This window comes from Mobula hypostoma, chromosome 17, assembly GCF_963921235.1.
Source record: "Mobula hypostoma chromosome 17, sMobHyp1.1, whole genome shotgun sequence".
Lineage (NCBI taxonomy): Eukaryota > Metazoa > Chordata > Chondrichthyes > Myliobatiformes > Myliobatidae > Mobula > Mobula hypostoma.
In genome coordinates this window covers 40,447,095-40,462,860 of record NC_086113.1, presented here as the reverse complement: position 1 = coordinate 40,462,860, position 15,766 = coordinate 40,447,095, and the positions used below count along the sequence as shown (strand labels likewise).

The 15,766-nt window shown below is 41.1% G+C and overlaps 1 protein-coding gene, 1 long non-coding RNA gene and 1 pseudogene across 13 annotated transcripts in view; 2 read left to right on the top strand and 1 right to left on the bottom strand.

Moving 5' to 3' along the window:
- LOC134357955 (aryl hydrocarbon receptor-like) overlaps positions 1 to 15,766 on the top strand; it is a 196,967-nt gene that overhangs the window by 92,258 nt on the left and 88,943 nt on the right. The window lies entirely within an intron of this gene.
- LOC134357959 (uncharacterized) overlaps positions 1,234 to 15,766 on the bottom strand; it is a 28,126-nt gene continuing 13,593 nt past the window's right edge. Inside the window, exons 2-3 of the long non-coding RNA XR_010020764.1 lie at positions 5,259 to 5,418; positions 1,234 to 1,427 (exon numbers count right to left, since the gene is read on the bottom strand). This is a non-coding gene — a long non-coding RNA (uncharacterized LOC134357959). The remainder of the gene's footprint in view (positions 1,428 to 5,258; positions 5,419 to 15,766) is intronic.
- LOC134357957 (ferritin heavy chain B-like) lies at positions 2,063 to 2,787 on the top strand (annotated as a pseudogene).

Genomic DNA, 15,766 nt, shown 5'->3' with positions numbered 1-15,766 from the left:
GAAGATTTTCAATGTGAGAACAAGTGAAAGTGTGATGGTGGTGGAGCAGTAATGATTTTGGGCCTCTGTTCAAGGAAGAAGTAAATGATCTTAGACAATCCTGTTGTGGGATAGAGGTGAAAGGGATTTAACGGTCTTAGTGAGCCATTTAGGATCATGGAAATGGAAACTGTCAAAATGTCAGAGGATGTGAGAGATACTATGGATGTAGCTCACAAGATTGGTCAAAAAGTGATGGAACAGATTTAAGACAGGAATAAATAGAGCTCTGTGGGATAAGAAAAGGTCAAACCAACAGATCCACCAGTACAGTCCTAGGCTTGTGAATATGGGAGAGCAATCAGAGGTGGGCCATCCAGGGAGAAGAACTATAAAACTGTAAAGGAAAAATTAGTTTTTTGACCTAATAATCCAGCCTAGTGATCACTCAGATGAGTTTTTGCCAAGTATTTACCACCACTTGGAAATCCCCCTCTAAGTCACTCACCATCCTGACTTGGAAACACGTCACTGTTCCTTCACTGTCACTGGGTCAAAATCATGGAATTCCCTCCCTGACAGCACTGTAGGTGTGCCTACACTTCAGGGACTGCATCGGTTCAAGACGTCAGCTCATCACCACCTTCTCAAGGGCAACAATAATGGGCAATAAATCCTGGCTTAGCTGGTGACGCCCACATCCCGTAAATGAATAAATAAAAACAATTATACACGCAGCTTATTTGTGAGTTGCTGAAATTTGCCCTGAGCTCTTCTTATTTCATAATACAAAACAAGCACCAGAGATCATGGCTGATTTTGCTACCTTTAACTCAATTGTGTCTATTTCCTGTAAGTTATGTGATATGGTGCCTCCTTTAAATATCATGAACCAATTTTAATCGACATATACATTTACATGTATTAAGAAGTTGCTGCGTTGTGTTGGCATGACATGTGACAAAAACAATGACATTCAACAATGATAAAGGATAAAGAATTCAATGAAAATAATCTCAGAGGTTAAAGTCTGGTTATGGAATAACGTGCATAAATACCAGCATGTATTTCCAATGTAAACAGCATTATAAACAGTGGTTTAAGCCTTTAACATACAGTGCAGTAATTGAGGTATAGAGAGGTCTGGGGTTCCTAACTAGTAATGGATAATAAGATTCTTACTTCCTTATTAGTAAATTAGTCTATTATCCTTGAGAAAAAAGGTTATATTTTGACCGTTATCATGCCAAAGGAGGTTCAATGGGTTTATCAGTATTTTGAGAAGCTGACAAGTGAATTTCATTCCAGCGGCGATGTGAGAATTAACATCTCCGTGCCTGAGTGATGATGGAGCTTTTTGTTGCTTCTCTGTGGGGTTCTAAGTGTTGTGGACATCCAACGTACAGGGCTCCAGGGAAAGCAATAGTTCATTTTCTTTAGCTGGCAGCCTGTTTAAAAGTAAAAACAAAAACTATTATTGTCATATTATTTGCTGTGGGACTTTGTTTGCACTGGGATCACATGACCACTCTACTGTATGAGTACATTTCTGTGCAGCTTGACTTCGACAGAAAGTGTTTCCTCTGGGTACGGGTATCACTGTAACAAAACATGCCTATGTCTAAACTTCAATCCTTTTGCAATCAATGTTAACATGCCATTTGTCCTCTTGATGAACTTGACTGCTAATTGTTTGTGATTGATGCACAATAACTCCTAGATCACTTTGAACGTCATTCATTTGCTGCCTCTTTCAATTTTGACTTTGGATTCTTTTCACTAAACTGTATGACCTCACACCCTCCCACATTATCCTTCCTTTGCCAAATTTTTGCCCACTCACTCAATCTGCATCCCATTGCATTGTCACAATATCCCTGTCTCAGCATGCCCTTCCACCTATTTTTGTGCAATTGGCAAATGTGGTTATTTTACCTTCTGCCCTCCACTCCAGCTCTTTAACAAAATAAAGGTCCTTTGGATACTCCACAAATAATATAGTATCTGTTCAATGAGCTGAGGAAGGAAGGTTCTTCAGGAGCTTCCCCAGGTGATAGTGAGTTGTAGTTGTCCACTGAACAGGATGGCTTCCCGAGTTTGTCAGACCTTCCACAAGGAGTGTGAAGGTACAGTCAACAGGCAGATTAACATGGAGCTCTATTCCTCCTAAGTTTATCTCTCCTTGTCCTTTTACTTTGTCCGGGATGACACTAGCCTACATCACTTCTCCAAGTTCTTCAGGGAACAGTCCCATGAGGGACAGTAGCATGCCGAGAAATGGATGGAATTCCAGGCCGGATCGTACTGGAGGACATCAAGGAGCCAGAGTAGGATGAGTGGAGCAATGGTCTGGAGGCGATGCAGAAAGCTCTGCAGATGGAGAAGGATGTGAACCTGAGTCTCCTGGATCTGCACAAGCTCTCCAATCAGCATGGTGACCCTCATCTGTGTGGCTTCCTGGAGAGGAACTACCTGGACAAGTAAGTGAAGATGACCAAGAAGCTTGGAGATTACATCACCAACCTGAGGAGACTGGGGTCCCTGAGTATGGCCTGGGAGTGTACCCGTTTGACAGACTGTCCCTGGAGGAGAAGGAATAGAAGGACTTGATGTTATTATCTGTTAAATTTGTAAAAACAAACTCTCTACTTGTGTGAATTTTAACTTGACCAACTCAAAAGTATTGGAATGATATATCAACTGTGAAAATAAACGTCAAAATACTTCTTTAACAAAAAACAAAAATGACAATGTGACTAAACACATTGATGAAGGAAGAGCAGTAGATGTAGTGTATATGGATTTCAGCAAGGCATTTGATAAGGTACCCCATGTAAGGCTTATTGAGAAAGTAAGGAGGCATGGGATCCAAGGGGACATTGCTTTGTGGATCCAGAACTGGCTTGCCTACAGAAGGCAAAGAGTGATTGTAAATGGGTCATATCCTGCATGGAGGTCGATCATCAGTGGTGTGCCTTAGGGATCTGTTCTGGAATCCCTTCTCTTCGTGATTTTTATAAATGACCTGGATGAGGAAGTGGAGGGATGGGTTAGTAAGTTTGCTGATGACACAAAGGTTGAAGGTGTTGTGAATAGTGTAGAGGGCTATCAGAGGTTACAGCAGAACATTGATAGAATGCAAAACTAGGCTGAGAAGTGGCAGATGGCGTTCAACCCAGATAAGTATGAGGTGCTTCATTTTGGTAGGTCAAATATGATGGCAGAATATAGTATTAATGGTAAGACTCTTGGCAGTGTGGAGGATCAGAGGGATCTTTGGGTCCAAGTCCATAGGATGCTCAAAGCAGCTGTGCAGGTTGACTTAGTGGTTAAGAAGGCATATGGTGTATTGGCCTTCGTCAATCGTGGAATTGAACTTAGGAGCTGAGAAGTAATATTGCAGCTATATAGGACCCTGGTAAGACCCCACTTGGAGTACTGTGCTCAGTTCTGGTCGCCTCACTACAGGAAGGATATGGAAGCCATAGAAAGGGTGCAGAGGAGATTTACAAGGACGTTGCCTGGATTGGGGAGCATGCCTTATGAGAATAGGTTGAATGAACTCGGCCTTTTCTCCTTGGAGAGACGGAGGATGAGAGGTGACCTGATAGAGATGTATAAGATGATGAGAGGCATTGATTGTGTGGATAGTCAGAGGCTTTTTCCCAGGGCTGAAATGGTTGCCACAAGAGGACACAGGTTTAAGGTGCTGGGGAGTAGATACAGAGGAGATGTCATGGGTAAGTTTTTTACTCAGAGGGTGGTGAGTGCGTAGAATGGGCTGCCGGCAATGGTGGCGGAGGTGGATACAATAGGGTCTTTTAAGAGACTTTTGGATAGGTACATGGAGCTTAGAAGAATAGAGGGCTATGGGTAAGCCTAGTAATTTCTAAGGCAGGGACATGTTCGGCACAACTTTGTGGGCCGAAGGGCCCGTATTGTGCTGTAGGTTTTCCATGTTTCTATGTAATATCATTCCAATCTGAAAAAGACCCATTTATTCCAACATTCTGGCGTTGATGCAATAACCAATTTTCAATACATGTTCCTAAAAAAGCCTTTACTTCTTTAATCCTGCCTTGGATACTCACACTGTCATTCATTTCTGTCAAAACTACTGTGCTTTCAGTAATGAGCAAAGGGAGTGCCATCACATATGTAATTTGTAATTACATATGTAATAAAATACCAATGCAATTTGCAGCCATTCTCCAGAGCACCGTTTTTATCACTTATTGAATTTTGTATCCATGCTGCCAGCATGTATTTATTCCATTATCTAGTTTTGTTCATAAATATGATGTGCTGTCATTAAATGCCTTTTAAATGTCCGATTAAGCACCAGCAATCATGTTGATCCTCATTAATCCTTTCCATTATCTTGTCAAAAAATGCAATCAAGTTAGTCAAACGTGCTATAACTTGGCTCTTCTGATTGTTCAGCTATCCATTAATTTTCTTTCTGATTATGGATTCTGTGATAGATTTTGTCCCATAATGATAAAAGTGACTGATTTTGTTATTCAGGTCAGCCCTCCTCCCCTTTTTAATAATCATGTATCATTTGCAAGCTTTCATTTCTTTCAGCCTGCCTGCCTTTCAGCCGCATTAGAAGCTTGCAGTTAGTACATCAGCAATTTTATCCTTGCTTTTCACTGCGATTTGCAATGAATTTCATTCAGACAGAGTGATTCACTTATTTTACCTGCTGATTGGTTTCTTTGGGCCTCACCGTGAAATCCACCGCACTGGAGTGTAACATAGTGCCCCAGCAACTCCAGCTTCAGAGGAGTTCGTATCCTTTGTAAACGCTGAATAATTTCTCAGTTGTATCTTGCCTTACCCTATAATTTCAGGTTTGACCCCTACTCAAAGGTACATGTGCCACTACGAAAAATAACTGATAAAATGCCTATTGAATTCCCTTTTTTTGCATAACCTTTGATGTTGTAAACTGCCTCAAAACTGTTACACAGGAAGGTAATGAGATAAACATTTTTCATTGATCTTCTTAAGAATGTATTACGATAGTGGCTACAAGCTCAGTCAAAGAGGTAGGTTTTTAATATTTTAAAAGAAGATAGAGAGCCAGATGAGGTTGTGTTTATTGACCTGAAAGTGCCTTCAAAAGTAAGGAGAAGGACAAGCCTTTTTGTTCTCATTAGTGTTTTTCAGTGAATTCTTTCTAACTTATACAAAGAATTGATAGGGCTGTTTTGTAGTCATCTTGGTACACACCTTGTATTCTTCTCACATGGGATGTCCCTGAATGTGCTTACCTTTTGTAGCCTTACAACTCCCAGCCTCCTGCTGGCCTTACTGCTGCAGAGTGGGCCACAAGCAGTGGGTCTGCTGCAAGTGGGGAGGGTCCCAACCATGGTCCGAAATGTTTTCCCAACAACGTTTGCTCTGAGACGGACACTATTTCCAAATGGGCACCTGGCAATGTTTGAAAAACAATTAAAGCATTAAAAAACATCAAGTATTAATATAGTTTCTTCATGTTAATATTAAAATTGTATTCAACATGTAAATTATTAAAACACTCATATTAACTTAAATAAATAAAGATAAAACAAACTACTTAACCTTATTCAACTTTTTGGCGACAGCCAGTAACCTCAATTAAATGAACTGCGTTCTATTAGATGAGTCAATTGTGGACAAGCACAGAGCTGAAATACTGTATATTCAATTCCGCTGCTCAACTGAGTTCTATGGTGCAATAAGAGACTGAGCAATGAGATCTCCAGATCCAGCCCTATACTTTGTAATCCCATTCACCCATGAGCTAATAGTTAATGTTTTATAAGCAATATAATTTTCTTCCAAGCATCCTGGATTCATGAAAGTTTCCGATCTTCATCATACTGTGATGATTCCACAAAGTGAGTCCATATAAATTTTGGTATCTTATTGATGCATCTTGCTGTGGTAGCCCAATTAGACATACTTCCTCGATTGTACTATTTTTCTATTAGAGTCAAATTTGAATGGCACACACAACAAGTTTTCTATAAATCTGAAATTCTAATTCAAGCCACAGTGGATGTGAACAACGATCAGATACTTTCTAAAATCACCAAATGACAATATATCAACAGGGATTATGGATGGGTAATATTGCCTTGCCCACATATCCATATCCATAAGAAAAGAAACAAAATCATATAGCTATCACACATCAAATGGGGTGTGTCCAAAGCATAACTGGACTATTTCTTTGGCACAAACTCTCTTCATCAGGGCCATCTGGGCGGTAGATTCACTTCCTTCATCCCCCTTACTATCTTTTGAATGTAGTCCAATATCTTTCTCACCACACTTGCGGAGCTAATTTCCTGATTCTTAAATTTGAAGTAAAATTTATGTACTTTTACTATATTAGATACCTTTGTAGATTTTTGAAATCATTCCTGAAAAATTCCCATCAGCTCATCATTTTCTTTTAGTGTCCTTCTGATCATATGAAAGAATCTTGTTTCCCAGTGACCCATGTTTTACCCATATTCATATTAGCTTTCTTCCAGCTGCTAGCACAGAATTGTTATGGATCAATTTCAGTACAGGACTTGTGAAAATCATTTGTCTCCTGAACTGGCTTCTACTTTGGTATAAGTTTAAGTTCATCTGAAGTTTCGTCATTCATTGCTTAACTCTTACCCTGTTCCTTTAAGCCACCATTGGCTGCTATGTCTTCAATACTTAAATGTTAAATTTTACAGTTCAGTATTTGACTTTTTCACACCACCAAACAACCAACTACCATTGATGAAGATCCACCAACAGTATTGCTTAAATTCAAGATTTTCATTTAAAATGAACAGAACAGTGGCAGTGAATATCAACCTAAAATAAAACGTTACAATACCGTGAGAATATGGTGGCTATGAATATACATACAGTGGACCAGTTAATCATTTAATCAGGGCAGCTGCTTATTTGAGACAACTCTCAAAGAACAAAAACTAATCAAGAGAATTGCCGGGATTCCCCTTGCTTATTTGGAACACTATCCCACTTAATTGGGCAGGAGACTGTTGCCCAACAGGTTCCAACTAGAGTCAACCGTGTCCACTAGAGTGGTTATTAGATGCTACAATCTGCTTCAAGCAAAGTTTTTAAATAACATCACTTGTGTGTGGTTGTGTTCAAAAAGCAGTGATTTTTGTCACTGATAGTTGATGAGAAATAAGCAATAAGATAACTCTGAGCTGTTTTGCTCACTGCTGTTTCAAGCATTCAGGCTAGAAGATGCCAGAAACGACCGGGACTGAAAATGAAACTATTTTAGTGTTTCAACAAGTTAGGAACTCCAAAGAATTTGAAGATATTGATCTTGAATGTTGAATGTGACAACGAAAATGGAGATTTGGAGGATGCAATCATTGATAGCATTGTATGGAGGCATTCTATTATACGTGTGTATTAAGTGTGTGCATTGATTTTGTTCATTGCGTACACTGGATCAATTCCTCTGTCGAAAGCTATTGGGAACTAATATCGTTTTATAATACTGTAGTGTTATTGGTACAGTCCTAATTTATTCTGTATTTCACTCAATTACATAACTTTTTACTCAGTTAACTGGCAGTGTCTTTTTTATACCTTTTAAACTACTTTCATGAGACTTTGGCTAATTGAGGCAGCGGCTTCAATCGGCCAAAATTATCTGATCCTAATGTGTCCCAATTAACCAGAACTTGTTGAGGGAAATGATCAGCTACGAAAAAATGGCAGAACAGACATGATGGGCCAAATGGCCTAATCCTACTCCTATATCTGATGGTCGAATTAGAAAGTGGGAAAGTTTCGATGATATTTGTATAGGTGGTCATGCACAGTGATGGTTTTCAGTTCAGGTGACTGACCCTGGCAGTGAGAATTTGACGGACAGTAACTCCTGTGCACATGGAACTCAAAATAGAGATGGGTCTCCGGCTCATAATTATACTGAAGGCAGAATCAGATAGGTGAGATGATTCACCAAACCAACGCTGCCTGAGCCAGGGGCCTGTTCACTAGACCCACACTGGGTGGGGTGGGGATAGGAACACCGGGAGAATACTGGGTGGGGTGGACCTGTTTGCTGGACCAATACTGGATGGGGGGGGGGGCAGGAAGCATCTGTTCACTGGCCCCACGCTCAGTGTGGTTAGGATCCATTCACTGGACCCATACTGTGAGCTAAGTATCTGTTCACTAGACCCTGGCTGGGTGAGGGTGGGGATCTGTTTAAAGTAACCAAGCGTGGCTCTGCCATTTCCCTCATCAAACAGCTGTGATTGCATTAATCAGGGATAAGGGGTCCTTGGGCTCACACACTGAAATCATTTAGGATGGAAATTCCTGTGGCTGCATCATAAAAAAGCTCGCTTTGTAGCAAAAGCAAACAAAACTGACTGGATATGAGCAACATATCTTTTGCACGTTGGTTGTTTATCGATCTTTGTCTATGTATAGTTTTTCATGAGTTCTATTGTACAGTATTTATTTTCATGTAAATGCCTGCAAGCAAATGAACCTCAGGGTTGTATATGGTGACGTATATGTACTTTGATAATAAGCTTACTTTGAATTTGACTTGTCTATTCCAGGATGCTATGAAATCAAGATGACAGATATTGGTGATAGGATTCCTGTGAAGTTATTTAACTCCCAGGTTACTTTAGCTTTGTTACAGCACCTAAAAACTTCCAGCACTTGCCCTGTGCATGGGCCCAACAGGCAGGTATTGAGAACTATTATAGCACAGAACAGGTTGTTAAACTCGTGTGCTCCTTTCCTATTTTTATGCTCTCTTTTCTTCTGTGCTACCTCACCTCATCCTCTCTGCATGTCCGACTCTTTTCTCTCTCGTGTATCTTAAATAGGTTCAGCAAAAAAATGTAGCAATGCTATCTGCCTTGCCTATTCTACGTGATGGCAAATTCCATATTCTAATCTCTCTGGGGAAGGACTTCTCTAGTTTCAAGTTTCTAGCAGTGAGTGGTGGGCTGGTGTTTCTGCTGGTGAGTGGGTTGAATTCACAGGAAGATGAATGGCCTGATTCACGTGACTGTGTGTTATGGCTTTGACCTCAAATTTCTAAAGCGAATCTGTGACCTTATCTTGAAATATTCTTCATGGGTGCAAAACTGTAAAATTAGATCTGAAAAACATTAAAATATTCGTAAATTAAAATGAGCAAGAAAGAAGGAATTTTCATTTATATAGAGCACCATCTACATCCTTAGGATATTTTAAAGAGTTTTACAGGGAGCAAATTATTTCTGGAATGTAATTGTTGTCATTAACACAACAGGAGTCTGCTCACAGCACAACCCATCATCATCATCATGAAAATGACCAGACCATCTGTTTCTTGTTGCTGCTGTATGAGGGGTGAAGGACATAGGGGACCACCCCAACCTTATCCCCTTCTTTAGCTGTCTACTCTGAAATCTGTTACAACGGCCAATCACCAAGGAACCAGTCGTGACCAAAGTATCAAAGTTTGTGGGTGGGGAGGGGAGGAGGGGATATTGCAAAGGGAGAAGGTAGAAGCAATTGGAAAATGGCAAAAGATATATTTTCTTTGAATCTGACAATATTTAACATAAGCAACCTCGGAAGATCAATAGCTCTAAAAATGCAAAAAAAAACTAATCCTAGCGTCACAGAACTGACATTGCAGTTGATGAAACATATCATCTTTGTTCTTTTAGAACACAAATTTAAATTGTCAGAATTCTGTTTCATGTTTATTTATCACTGTAAATACCTAAGTTCATCGTCTTCCTGTTTAATGGAATGGAACAGAAAAGGGCATAACCAGCAAACTTATGTTGTGTTGTTAGGCTCTTAGGCTAGTCTTCGTATAACTTGAAACTCAAGAATTTAATTTGTTTTATTGAGTTGCTTCATCTTTGGTAGCATGCACTTAATGCAGTTTTTCTTTTCCCACAGCTTCATGGCATTATTATCGCCAAGTATCCCTGACACAAATAAATATAAATGGGAACTGGCAAGAGTCGCCAAATAACTTCTCTTTTAATGTTAGGGGCATCTGAAAAGAATTAAGAAAATCTCAGCCCAATTATTTCCATTCATTTCATCAACGAATGGGAGTGATTTTTTGGAATTTTGCTATGTAGCAGACCTGAGATTTTCACCAAATTTAAAATAAACTTTTAATTTGCTTTAAAAACTTTTCATCATAAACCCCAAGCCAGAAATACTTTTCACATCATTCACCAATGTCATTTGAGCATATATAGTTAAGTTTCACTTATTCAAAATGCTGGGACATCATACCTAATACTTTTCCATCACACAAAGAACATTAATTCAAGAAAGGATCTGCCACTCCATTCTCAAGAGGGATTCCAGCCATCGTCGTCGTGGCTATCCCTCGAGGTCGAGGATGATGGTCTTCGTTCTGTTGATCTACTTATGGGCTCTCAAGTGGCTTATGAGTCCAATCTTGGCTTTGAAAGTTCTTCCACCTTCAGGACAGGTAGTTCCAGATGGCAGATCGGGCTTTGGTTGTTGCTGCCTCTCTTTCCATTTTCTTCTCTTTTCTTTTAATTCTGCATATCTGTTGGCTTCGATAGTTACTGTTCCTTCTCGGATGATGGCTTACCAGAGTTTCCTGTCCTTGGCATTGGTTTCCCAATTGTTGATGTCGATGTTACATTTCTTCATGTTGGCTTTTAAGACGTCTTTGAATCTCTTCTGTTGTCTGTCTCTTTTATGTTTGCCTTCTTTAAACTGGGAGTAGAAGATTTGTTTTGGCAGACATTCGTCTTTCATCTGAACAACATGACCGCTCCATCTTAGTTGGTTCTTGATGACGTAGGCTTCAATGCTTGTTGTCTTTGCTTCATTTGGCATACTGACGTTGGTTCTTCTATCTTCCCAGCTGATATTTAAGATGTTTCGAAGACAGCGTTGATGGAACTTTTCAAGTGCTTTCAGATGTCGTCGGTATGTTGTCCAGGTTTCTGATGCATACAGGAGCGTTGGAATTACCACTGCTTTGTACACTAATATTTTGGTGTCTGTTTGGATGTCACGATCATGAAAGACTCTTGTTCGGAGACGTCCAAAAGCTGTTCCAGCACATTTAAGATGATGTTGGATCTCGTCACTAAGGTCAACATTGGAGGAGAGGTGACTTCCAAGATACGGAAAGTGGTCCACATTTTCCAGGGTTGTTGGGCCAAGTTGGATTGATGATTCTTTTGGATTTGTCTCAGTTGGTGACAGTTGATAGATGATCTGAGTCTTCTTGGAATTGATGGTAAGTCCAAGTTTCGTGTATGCACGGTTGAAGGCAGTCAGAATCTGTTGTAGGTGGTTTTCTGAAAGAGCTGCAACACTGTTGTCATCTGCATATTGGAACTCGATGAGGGAACTCGTGGATGTCTTCGTTTTGGATTTGAGACGGGCAAGATTGAAAAGTCTGCCATCTGTTCTGTAAACAATTTCGATTCCTGGGGGTAGGTCGTCCTTGATAACGTGGATGATTGTCGCAATGAAGATGGTGAACAAAGTTGGGGCAATCACACATCCCTGTTTTACTCCTGATCTAACTTGAAAAGATTCACAATTACTGTTGCTGACGATGACTGTGGCAAGCATGCCAACGTGGAGGAGTCTCAGGATTCGAATGTACCTTTCAGGGCATCCATAGGTGGATAGGACATCCCATAGGAGTTCCCTTGATACCGAGTCAAAGGTTTTGGTAAGGTCAACGAATGCCATGTACAAAGGTTGAAGTTGTTCACGACATTTTTCTTGTAGTTGTCGCATTGTGAAGATCATGTCGATTGCTCCACCTGATGGTCTAAAACCGGCTTGTGTCTCCGGAAGGATCCTCTCAGCTAAAGGCTTGAGCTGGTTTTTCATGATGTGGGTGAGGATCTTTCCTGCTGTTGCTAACAGGGAAATTCCATGATAATTTCCGCATTCGGATCGATCGCCTTTCCTTTTGTAAATGGCAACGATTGCTGAATCTTTAAAGTCTGCTGGAACGTCTTCATTTATCCAGATCTTGATGAGAAGTTGATGCAATTGATAATGAAGCGGGTTACCTCCAATTTTGTAGACCTCAGCTGGTATTCCTTCGAGTCCAGCGGCCTTGTTGTTTTTCAAGGTTTTGATGGCTTCCTTGACTTCTTCAAGTGTTGGTATTTTGCTTAAGGACTCATCAACGGGCTGTTTTGGAATGTTGTTAATCACATTCCTGTCAAATGAGACAGTTTGATTTAGAAGATCTTCAAAGTGCTCCCTCCATCTAGAATTGATGTCAGCATTGCTCTTCAGGATGGTTGAATCATCTCTGCTTTTGAGAGGGGCTTGACCGTGTGTGGATGGGCCAAAAATAGCTTTAGTTGCGTTGAAAAAGCCTCGAGTGTCGTTGGCGTCTGCTAGTTGTTGGATTTCCTGAGCTCTCTTCCTCCACCATTGGTTTTTCAGGTTTCGGGTGCTCTTCCGGAACTGCAGCCTTGCATTCCTGATAGTGTTTTCTTTTGGTAGCCGATTGTTAGTCATTTTGTAAGGTAATGAAAGCTTTTCTCTTTTCGTCAATGAGCTGTTGGAGTAGTTTGTCGTTATCATCAAACCAATCCTGATGTTTTTTCGTCTTGAACCCAATTGTTTCTTTGCAGGATGTGATGATAGCATTCTTCAATTGATTCCAGTGTTCTTCTACAGATGGTGGGATTTGTTGAGGCAGTTGTTCTTGAAGATTTTGTTGGAACTTCTGTACATGGCTGATGTCTTGAAGGATGTCAACATTAAATTTCTTAATTGTGTTCTGATCTTGGTGTTCCCTTTTGGGCCGAATCTTCATTCTCATGGTGGACGAGATGAGTCGATGGCCTGTCCAGCACTCGTCAGCACCAATAACAGCTCTTGTTATCAGTACACCTTGTTGGTCCCGAGATCGTATGATGATGTAGTCGATGAGGTGCCAGTGTTTGAAGCGTGGATGCTGCCAGGAGACTTTGTGCCTGTTTTTCTGGAGAAATAGGGTGTTTGTAATCACCAGGTTACGTTTAGCACATTTGGTGAGGAGGAGTGTTCGATTGGCGGTGACCTTGCCAACTCCTTCCTTGCTTATTATTCCAGTCCAGAGCCTATGATCTTTCCCGACTCTGGCATTGAAGTCTCCCAAGAGAATGATCTTGTCGTTGTTGGGAACGGAGGAAAGGACATGGTCAAATTGGGCGTAGAAGTTCATCTTTACTTCATCTTCAGCGTCCAGAGTTGGAGCATAGGCACTGATGATGGTGGCGTGTTGGTTCTTGTCAAGCTGGATTCGCAGAGTCATGAGACGTTCATTGATTCCCAGTGGTTGCTCTGTCAACTTCTGAAGTAGGCTGTTTCGGATAGCAAAACCTACTCCATGGATCCTCGGTTGTTCAGGATCAAGTCCTTTCCAGAAAAAGGTGTATTCACCTTGCTCTTTCTTTAGTTGCCCTTTTCCAGCTCTGCAGGTCTTACTCAGAGCAACAATGTCAAAGTTGAATTTTTGGAGTTCCCGGGCAACAAAGGCAGTTCTCCTCTTTGGTCGGTCAGAGTTTGGGTTATCCATCAGAGTTTGTCTATTTCAGGTTCCAAATTTCATAGTTTCACTTCTCAATGTTTTTCGACCACATGATGGTGATCTCTCTGGACATGGCTTTCCAGACAGGATGGGGTGAAGCAGACTATTTTCAGGACACCTTTTCTAGACACTTCCCAGTTCAGGGTGAGTAGAGTGGATCCTAAATAGGGATGCTCAGATGTGAATACTGCTGCCAAAGAATTTTCCTGCTTCTGTCCAAAAGCTGAGCGACTGAATCAAGTATTCACCGCTTTCGGGCCGGTTCTTGACTAGGAGCTTCCAGCCATCACATTGCTTGCTCCCGTCGCCCTCCGCCGATCGCTGAAACACTTGAAGAAGTGGCCCACAGAGTGAAGATGCCTGTGTGTGTATTTGTTTTACATGTACTTGGTGTTGAACTCCAAGGAGCGCACGATACATCACAAATCAACCAACTGATTCCAATGGCATGAAAACCACGACAAATGGAGCTGATGGATTTGTTGCAGTCTTCATCCACCTTCATAGCCATTGAGTTCGAAGTAACTTCGTCTGCCTCTTCCACCATTGAGGTCTTGGTTGGATTGTTCTTTGTCAGGGACCTCACCCTTGACCTTACCGCCATGGGTGACCCCACCAGGAGCATAGCTCCAGACGGCATCGCTCTCGGGATCTCAGGACCACACAAGCTTCTCCACCGCGACAAGGCGACAATCCACGGAGAGGTCCAGTCATACAGCTTGTTAACAGTTGGGATGAGCACTAGTTGTGCTCTGAGTTTGCACTGTAGAAGTAAGATTTAGGATGGATAAGGTATGGGGCGTTAACATCATGGTCCTGAGCCAAATCAGCCCTGTCATTGCAATCCCACCAGCTGAGTTGCATCAAAAAGCTTGCTTTTTTCAGGTTCCTGGACTTTATGCATGGTTTATCACAAGAAATAATTAATTTGTCCACAGCAGTGAACTTAAGCCAATTGGATCTTAGTGTCTTCAATTATAGAAAACATGATCCAAACCAGAACTTTTCTTGGCAAATTAATTATATTTTTTTATCTAGATGCTATACTGCTGGCAAAACCTTACCTTTTTGCAAGGCAGAACCTACATTGTTTTGTCTGTTAATAGATGATGGCCAACAAAGTTAAAATAGGATTACAAGTTATTCAATGCCAATATACTAAAAAGTAGTGAGCGGGGAACTTAAGAAGCAGAGAGAGGGTGAAGCTATTTGGCTGTCCTACCCATTCCCACCATTCAACCAAATTATGGGTGACCTTTCTAAAACATCGTTTTCTTGCAGTATCCCTATATCCCTCCTTCTCCTTTTTGAATGAACTCAGTGCTGAGCCTTTGTAATCTTTCAGAGAAATCAAATGATCACTTGTTGCTGAGCTAGAAGTATCTTCCTTCCATGAAATCTTATAAGGATTTGGTACATATCAATGGGATCAGACTTTCTCCTAAACTCTAGAGCAAGAGTTCCCAACCTGGGATCCTTGCTTAATGGTATTGATCCAAGGCATTAAAAAAAGGGTTGGGAACCCCTGCTCTATAGAATGGGTAGGCTAAACCCTCTAATCTCTCCTCATATGGTCAACCCACCATCCCATAAGCCAGGCTAATGAATCTAGTGTTACCCTACCAACCCTCTCTACTCCAATACCTCATTTCACTTCCGATCAATTTTCTGCTGAAGTAGAGAATGACTTACTGAGTATGCAGCCAATACTTGCCATAAACTCAAATATGGAACTCCTAACCATCATTGATTTCGTTATCAAGGATTGAGCTTGCACTGAACATCTGACAGGTGCATCTTCATTCTGCATTGCCACACAGTTCTGTCCCATGGCAATCGTGATCCATGGTGAGACTCTGGTCAACCTGGACCATTTCGCATATCATGGACAGATATGAGCGAAGCTGTCCAGTGCACCAGCACAGCCTTCAGCCTCCTGAGATAAAAAGTGTCTGAATTCAAGAACTCAAGGCCAATATCAAGCATATGAATTGCTGAGTTGTAGTGGTCCTTGCCTTATCTGGCATATGCTGGCAATGCTGGTGGAATCAGATACTATCTCTATGTTTAAAGAGCATTTAGAAGGTACCTGAATAGGCAAGGCACAGAGGGATTCCGAACAAATGCAGGCAAATGGACTAGCATAGCAGACATAAAGTGTGGCATAAATATGGCAGGTCAGAGAGTTCATTT